Below are 9,159 nucleotides of genomic sequence, written 5' to 3' on the forward strand. Positions count from 1 at the left end.
CGGGAGGGGCAGACCCCAAACCTATTAGCGGACCCCCTTTCTGAGATACAAAATCCTGGTTACAAGAGATGGGAGTTTAATCTGATTGCATGCAGAAGAAACGCAGAATTAAATGACAGATCACATAATAACATTAATTTCAATTAACTTTGTTATTAATGAACTGTTATTAAAGAAATAGCAGCATAAGACACTCAACCAGGCTGCAGCAATGAAGCTTGGTTCTCAAACTGCTAAACAGAGTTTAACCTGGTTAGAAATCCATCAGGCTGAATGGATAGAGTTACTGGCCAATTTGAGAATTCAACCAGGTATTTCTTTATTTAATTATTTTATATACTGCCTTTTATAATTTTTATAAGTGACTCAAAATGGCAAACATATCTAATGCTTCCTCCTCCTTCTCTTTTCCTGACAACAACCCCGTGAGGTGAAAGAGTGATTAGCCCAAGGTCACCAAGCCAGTTTTCATGTCTAGGACAGAATTAGAATTCACACTCTCCAGGTTTTTAGCCTGGTGCCTTAAAATATGACTATTAAAACATCAAGAACCCAGTTTGGCTTAAAAGGTTCTTTTTTTTTTCTGTAGGATGTAGTCTTAAGATTACAGACTGACCAGCTATATATAAATGCTGCTGGAGGAGATGATCAGGCTGAACTGAGGGAAGGAATTAAAGCAGGGGTGTCCAACCTTTCACCTTCCCTGGGCCACATTAGAAGATGAAAATTTGGTTTGGGCCGCACATAAAATAAAATAACAGTAACGATACCTGATCATCCAAAAAAACCATAGAAAACATAGTTAACATATTAAATTTATTTGGAAATGAAGTTAGTGAGATGTTTTTATTATTTATTATTTATTAAAAATTATTTATTTTTTATCACGGTTTTTTTATCACAGTTTATTTTCCGGCCAAATTTTGCGGTGGGTGGGGGGGAAGAAAGCTTGCCCGCCTTGCCCCTACCTCTCCTCCTGCAAATGGCCCGGCTGGATGAGGCAGGACTGGAAGGTAGAAGCAGCAGCGGCGGTGGGGGAAGAAGTGGTGGCAGCGGGAGCAGAAGCAGCAGCAGCGGCGGGGGCAGAAGCAGCGGCAGCAACAGCAGGAGGTGGCGCTCTGACGGCGCCCCCCTTTTCTGTTGCTGCTTGGCCTGGCTCTCGCCTCGCCCCGCCTCGCGCCTGCCTCTCCTCCTCCTCCTCACTGGCTCTGGCACGAAGGTTGGGGTGGGCACTGGGCCGCATTACGAGGCGACCTGGGCCGCATGCGGCCCCTGGGCCGCGGGTTGGACAAGCCTGAATTAAAGGGTATCATCAGTCTTGAGTTCCTTAGTGTCTACAAGAGATTTAAGTCCAGCCCGCTTTGAATTCCACTGACTCTTATCTACCACCAATTTGCTTTGAAGGTTAGCAGTTCAGGTTCTTGCAGAAAACATAAGGTTTTGCAATAAATCTTTATATTCATTTGAACTGCCTGGGACGTCTGATTTTCCTGCACTTGACAGCTGGGTATGATCTATGCAAATTTCATTGGGCATGTTCCCTGTTGTGGAGTTGAGGCCAGAGAGGCAATTATAGTATGCTCTAAATGCTGGTGTTTACCCTGCAGCGCCAGTTTAATGCAAAACTGAGCTCTTGGAATGTAACATTCAAAACTTTGTTCGCTCTTGATTTTTGTTTTTGTTTGGTGCAAACTCAGAAAAACAAGGGTGTTCCAGTTTTCCACTCCACAGAGGTTTTGCTCCAAGTAAAATATTTAGTATTAGCTGTACGACAGAAGAATCCAGCAGCCTGTATAATGCATGCAAAATTATATAACCTTTCTTCCCATATATCCTATTAGCTATAATTTCTTTTTCTTTCTTTTGATGAGTCATGAATTGAGATAGGCAAGGAATTACACAAGACAAAATCCCTGGTGTTAGCCTCTGCTTTGAAATGTTTTATTAGGCATTTCGAACATTACTTTGTACTCACATCAGCTAGAAAAAAACGTATTAAGAATAGCTTTTAGCAACTACAATTCTTAGGGACACGAATCAACATTTGTTGATTCAACCATCATGCGACAAAAGCTGGATTCGCTTTTGAGAAGTCCCCAAATGACACAGAATATTTAAAACACTTTTTTTTTTTTGTAAAATACAGGAGTAGAGACCTCTTATTTCAAGCAGGTGCAAAGTGCTCCAGCCCAGCTTACTGATATCGGGTGCAGTAAGCAGGTTGAACAATTGGGGCTGTAGGTTTTTCAGAATTTCGGCATGAATAGTCGGAGGCTGAGATGGGAAGGTACAACAGGAGATCCTGCGTGAAAGTGTCTTTAGAAAGCGATCATAACTTTAATGAGAAAGCAATTGCTTTGCCTGCCATGGAGATACTGGGTCCCCAGCCAGTTACATATTGTAAGGTAGCCAATCCCTGCCAATAAAAGAAACTTCAGTATAATATTTGCAAAGATCTCTGGCATGGCTGGACCGATTTGATCATAGCTGACCTTGGATGTGATTGTCTTGATACGGGAGGGTTTTTTTTTATTCGTTATAGGAGGAGAAATATATGTTCATTCCCCTCCTCCCCCATGCCCCGTTGATGCATTATTCTAATCGAAAAAAGAATGTTCGCCTGAATCCCCAGCCTCTATTCTAATCACCACTTTAATGTTATTTAGGTCACAGATGCCTGGACACATGTTCTCTTATGCAATGCTCGCAGTCTGCAGTTCCTCATAAAGCAGCTTTTCTGCCTAAAGGCACAGGAACATTACACAATCCCTTGCTCTGTTGTTCTAACCCGCTCTTTCCCTTCTCCCCAAAGTTTCCCATCGCCGTAGATTAGAAGGAAGGAAACGACCCCTTGGAAACCCCTTTCTTTAGAACGCCACAAAGAGGTTTTTTCCTTGGAGTTCTCCGTTCCCATCTGTAACACAGAACCCAGGGTTGACCTGATTTTATTTTCCAATTGTCCCATCTTTTCCCCTTTCCCTCCTCAGTTCACATCGGAAAACGTTTCACAACCCTTTGCCTTTTAAGTTAGCCACCTTGGCTAGAAAATGAAGAAAAATGGAAATGGAGCTCGGGGACAAGCAAAGCCACCTCCAAAGAAGCTCAAGGGAAGCCCAGAAGCGGTTTCGGCCCTGCTGCTATTCACTGGGTGAAGAGGCAGCTCTCAATCCACCCACCGAGGACTAGCGCAGTAAAGCAGCAAAATGATCCAGTGAGTGGGTGTCTAAGTCACAGCTTAGAAAAATGTTAATGAAACTGTCAGTATAGGATAGAGGTCTCCAAACTTGGCAACTTTAAGACTTAGCAGATAGCAGATAGCAGATAAACAGAGATGGAAGGGACCTTGTAGGTCATCTAGTCCAACCCTACACCATTTCTGACAAATGGCAGTCCAATCTCTTCTTGAAAGTCTCAAGTGATGAAGCTCCCACAACTTCCGAGGGCAACTTCTGTTCCATGGGTGGATTGTTCTCTGCCATTCCATTAGACTATGTCAGTGACGTGGAGAGGGTGGATCTGCTGCTTGGGTAACAGTTTATCCTCCATATTAAATTACCCAGACCCCGTGCTCTGGAGAGGACACTCCAGCTGTGCATACAGCATTGAAACAACACGGGAAGTGGCAGCTACTGGTTTCATAGAACAATACCATCGTCTCTTGAGACTGAAGGATGCCAATTCAATGTTGACCTCCCATAACCTAAAGATCCTCCTTCTCCTCTTTGCGAGACTCATACAAGATGTTAAAGCCAGACTCCAGATTACTGAACAACAATTCCACTGTTCGTCTCATACAACATGCTAAGACAAAATCACTGGGTTTTCTCAAACTATTCAACTCTATTGCCCTCATCCTGGGGTTTTTTTAAAAATCTTTTAAAGTTCCTTAGGGATTAGAATACCTGAAAGGTGGCAGAGCCAGGCAAAAAGCTTTTTATGAACCAAGAAAGCAGGGTGAAATCCAGGGAGAGACTCGTGAATGAACCAGATCTTCAGCTGAGACAGTTGTGTGAAACCCTGCAATCTTGTAGATGATGGCCCCACTAAAGGGGAATGTGTAGGTTTGAAAACATTGGGGTCTATCCTTTTGGGTGAGAATCCAGAAAAGCAAAGTAAGCACAGATGAAAAGAGTTTCGAGAATTACAGTACCCTTCCATTATAGGAGAAGAACATAAAAGGCAACACACATTGTAATGTGCACGACTAAAGGCTTCCTACAAACTCCACCAGCAATATGTTCAAGGGTCCACACAGGTTGAATACAGTACCAGAGATTCTGCCATCTTCTCTGGTCTGGGTCACTCCTGTTTGGTAGCTGGGCCCAGAGCTTCTGGGGGAGGCTTGATCTCTTCAGACAGCTGCCGGACACTGTAGTAGGAAAGGCTCAATCCCATAATTGCTAAGATCAGGGCCAAGTGATTCACGAGCCGATCTTCGGACTCTGATTCAAACCCACTGGCCAGCTGCATCTGTAGGAAAATACATTAATGGGAAGTACATTAAACATTTTAAACAGAGGGATGCAGCCGTTTGCGGACTGAACCTACCTGGTGACCCAAAATACTTTTTGGATTTTGAGAAAGCACATGATAGGCACACTCTTCCAAGAAGCTGTCATGGTGTACATGGGTTTGTATGCATGTACACACACACACCTTCAAGTCAGTGTTGTCTCCTGATGAATGTTTGGACTAGGTACGGCAATTTTCAGATGTGGTTTGCCATTGCCTTCTTTTGAGGGCTAAGAACTGGCTCAAGGTGGTGCAACTGGTTTTGTGCCTAAGGCAGGAGTAGAATTCATGGTCTCCCAGGTTCTAACCTGGCGCCTTAAACCATTACACCAATATTAATAATAATTGGAATAATTGCCTTCCAAACTGCTTGAAGCTTTAGCAGTTATGATTTTAGTACCTTTGCATTAAAATACAAACAAGCAAGTTTTGCCTCCTCCCTATTAGGAAAGAGGTTTTACTGTGTTCGGGGGAACCTGCTCAGAAGAAAACCCACTCAGGTTTGCATTGCACATGGACTCCCTTCTACAAGGATCAGTGAGATACACAGAGCTTCTCTCTCCCATAACATACAGTACCTTTATGGAACATTCTCCCTCTAGTGATAGCAATAGCAATAGCACTTGGACTTATATACCGCTTTATAGTGCTTTACAGCTCTCTCTAAGCGGTTTACAGAATCAGCCTATTGCTCCCAAACAATCTGGGTCCTCATTTTACCAACCTCGGACTCAGCCTTCCCTTCAGAGATTGAGCTGGTGAGACCCGAACTGTTGAACTGCAGGCAGCCAGTGATCAGCAGAAGTAGCCTGCAGTACTGCATTCTAAACACTGAGCCACCATAACTCTTCAGGATGGCTCCAACTCTGGTAGCCTTTCCTAAGGCCCTAAAGACCTGGCTCCAAGCATGTGCAGAGACCCACTTCTTGCTTATATTATCGTTTATGCAGTGGTGGGATTCAATTTTTTTTACTACCAGTTATGTGGGTGTGGCTTGGTGGGCATGGCAGTGGAAAGTTACTGCAAAATCCCATTCCATCCCCACCCCATTAACCTGCTTTCCGGCTCCGTTCTCCTTTGCAGGGCAACCAAAGAAGACCAGCCGATCAGCTGGGACTTGGGAGGCAGAGAATAGATGGGGGCAGGGCCAGTCAGAGGTGGGATTTGCTGTTTCTCCGAACTACTCAAAATTTCCTCTACCGGTTCTCCAGAACTGGTCAGAACCTGCTGGATGCCATCTCTGTGTTTATGGGATATGATATTTTCTCGACTGCTGTGTGTTTTAATTTTTGTATTGTTGCAATTGTTTTTACTTTAATTTCATAGGCCATCCAAATTCCCTCGTTAAGATGAACCATACAAAATGAATAAATGTAATGGAAAGTACAAAATGCAGGTAGTTCTTGACTTACAACCATAATGGTCATAGCGAGTGACAGTCATCAATTTGATCATCCATGTGACCAACCCAATTTCATGGCCTTTTCTGTGCCAGTCATTAAGCAAACATAATTCTTGTTAAACAAATCAATTGTTCGCTATGGGCTGGTTTTGCTGAAAACCAGAAGTAAATGCTAGTTTTTGGTAAAAACGCAAAATGTGATCTCTTGAATATAGGCTGCTGCAAACAGCTATAAATGTATGCCAGTTACCAAACACCCAAAATGCTGTCATGGGACCCCCGTTGATAGGGGAAGCAATTAGAACTTTGGAACTGAGTAATAAACTCCCCTGTGGAGATCTGTGGTAACTTTGAATAGTCACTAAACAACCCATCATAAGATAAGGACTACCTATATGTGTGTGTTTTGCCTGGTCATTTCAAACCTGGATGCAATCCAACACAACAGGAGGGGATCCAATTACAAATAACAAGAATATCATAAATTGACCACCTCCGCTTTGAGGGGTATTGGCAGCCCACAAAACCAAGATGGCAGCCACCACAGTGTGATGCATATACAATAAAAGACACAAAGAACTTTGATCTCATAGTTGTGGCCATCATTTGCCCTTTTTTAAACCACACATTTATAGGCACCATCACAAAAGAGGACAAACAGATATACCCATGCAGAAATTACTGAAATACAGTAACTGAAACATAAACACAACACATTATACTTTCTAAGTAGTAAGACAGGGACCAGGCGACTTGTATTCCTGCTTGGTCCTCACCCAGGCGCTGGTATGTTTGGAGAATCATGTCTGAACCTCTGCTCCGCTTATCTTCAAACTGGACTTAGATTTGATTTAAATAGAGAATTCTACCTAATAGCAAAGTGTTTTTTTCCACATAAAACAACATATATATTGGCAGATTCCATAACAAAATGTTGTAGAGAAGTCCCTGTTTTGAATTCCAGGAATTCCACCGTGCCCCTTCTTTTCATAAGATTTTCATTCCACTTTCAAATGTCAGCCTTCCTTTGCTACCAAATCATCATTGCTTCCCCACCTTCTGTCCCCATAGCCATATCTGAAGATTGTTTTTTCCTAAACGAGAACTTAACCGGTATACGGCCTTCTACAAACCTTGATCTTTCCATAGGTTTTCCTCTTGTTTGTGGATGTTTTAGGCTACAATAGGGTCTGCCCTCACAGCCTGAATATGAGAAAAAGAGGGAATCCTGCTAATTTTTTCCCCTTTGTTGTCTTTTCCAGGATTACTTAAGATCCCTCTGATCTGCAGCCTCTGATACCAAATACATTATTCAGGACTTTTGAGCAAGATAATTCCTATCTGTCTGTCTATCCTTCTGTCGCTCTGCTCTCTGATACAGGAGGAAATTCTGCTTACCTGCAACAGTCGGAAGTATCCTGGGGTCAGACGTCGTAGGCAGAAGATCATAGCAGAAGAAAAGAGAGAGCTCCCCCTCCTAACTCTCTTCTGGTGGTTTTTTTGAGTTATTTCAGCAGAATCAAGCTGTAGAAGGAAAGGGAAAATGGACATGACAGGAGGAAGGGAACCGTGTGAGCGTTGATATCTGGCAGAGAAATGGTCTGCCGGACTTGACTGTAGATCACTATTCTGGTGACCCCAAAGTTCTGGCAAAAGACGTGGCACTAATTGCATGGGTTGTTGATTGAGTTACTCATTAATTTAATGAGCATCTCAGGCTCATCCTTGTCTACAACAGGGCAACTCCCTGAAATGTATGGTATGTGAAATGCCGCCATCACTTTCTCTGATGGAACACGTTCCCTGGTTCCCTAGCATTTTCAACCAACTTCAGCATTCTCCAACCTGCTATCTTCTCTCTCTTCATGTCTTCCTCCGATGCTAAGGCAATGGATATAAAGGCACGTACCTCTTAGGAGGCTCAAGATCCTGGTCCTCACGTATCAACTCCTAGCAATAGCGCTGGACGACTGTGTGCAAGAGATGTTTTTTCATGTTGCCCTCCTCCCTTCCTGCCCAATGATGAGCCTGCCACTGCTTGCCTTAGCAGCAGCTGTCACAAGGAATCAGCACTCCCTGCTCCGTTGACCGCACGCGATCCACGCATCAAGAGGAAGTTTTTTCCATGCTTTTATCGGGGAAGCAAAATTTGGGAGCAATATAACATCATGAGACCCACTGAGAACCAGCTTCTACTGTGATGTTGTGAAACAAACCTTCATGGAGTACCCGGTGTTCTAGATCAGGGGTCTCCAACCTTGGCAACTTTTAAGACTTGTGGACTTCAACTCCCAGAATTTCCCACCAGCTTTGTTCTAGGATTCTGCGAGTTGAAGTCTACAAGTCTTAAATTTGCTAAGGTTGGAGACCCCTGTTCTAGATCTAGATCCATCCATCATTGGAAGAATCAGTCATTCCAAGTCCACTATAAATATGTGGGATGGTGATGATGATTCCATCAACCCAACCAACCAGATCAATGATTGGGTAAGGTGGGAACTGAAGTCCAATAACTAAAATTCAACTGCTGATGTTCATTTGGAGGTCTACTGTGGTAAGCAGTGTTTTGATTAAATGATAATTTCTAGTTATGTAACTCTAGGTAAGATATGCAAATATTATAGGAAAAGATGCAGCTCTTTTTTTTTTTTAATGGGAAGCATTTTTTCCCCAAAACATCATGGAAAAAGCCTTCAAAAAACATTGTCAATCACTTTTCAAGAACAAGCAATAATTTCAGAATCACTCTGGGAAAGAAGTTGATTCAGCTTCTGCTTTGTAGAAGAATATTTTCCCATTTCTCCTTCCAAGGATTTCATACCTGCTAGCTTGGACTTGGATCTCATGCAATATATCTGGATTACACTCTCACAGGACACTGGCGCATAATTTAATTGGACTTGGCCAACAAAACCCCAATGCAACCCTTGTGGTCGTCAAACAATAATACATTGCATATACTATATAGCTAACTGTGATTTATTTAACAAAACAGCCATAAATAGTTATTTTCCATCAATTTTTGGTTCTTTCTCCTATAGCAGTGTCTTTTCTTTTCTTTTTATTAATCTTTTAACAATTTTTTTTAAGAATTACACCAGAATAAAGTTTAAAAACAACAACAAAGGGAAAAAAATAAAGCATTATGGAAAAACTTTTTAGTAATGTATTCTCCATTTGTTTTCACAACTAACCACAGCTTAAATATTTGTACTCTACACTGAAGGTTATTGCTAGCATCTATT

General features: G+C 42.4%; 1 long non-coding RNA gene across 1 annotated transcript; it reads right to left on the reverse strand.

The window, feature by feature from the left end:
* Window positions 1-1,910: 1,910 nt before the first annotated feature.
* On the reverse strand, window positions 1,911-8,127 carry LOC148124898 (uncharacterized). The gene is made up of 3 exons (XR_015744766.1): window positions 7,824-8,127; window positions 7,313-7,438; window positions 1,911-4,470 (listed from the first exon to the last, which is right to left on the reverse strand). It is a non-coding gene; the product is annotated as an uncharacterized LOC148124898 (long non-coding RNA).
* Window positions 8,128-9,159: the final 1,032 nt, after the last annotated feature.

This window comes from Pseudonaja textilis, chromosome 10 (genome assembly GCF_049901715.1).
Source record: "Pseudonaja textilis isolate UNSWEBS1 chromosome 10, rPseTex1.2, whole genome shotgun sequence".
In the NCBI taxonomy this organism is placed as follows: domain Eukaryota; kingdom Metazoa; phylum Chordata; class Lepidosauria; order Squamata; family Elapidae; genus Pseudonaja; species Pseudonaja textilis.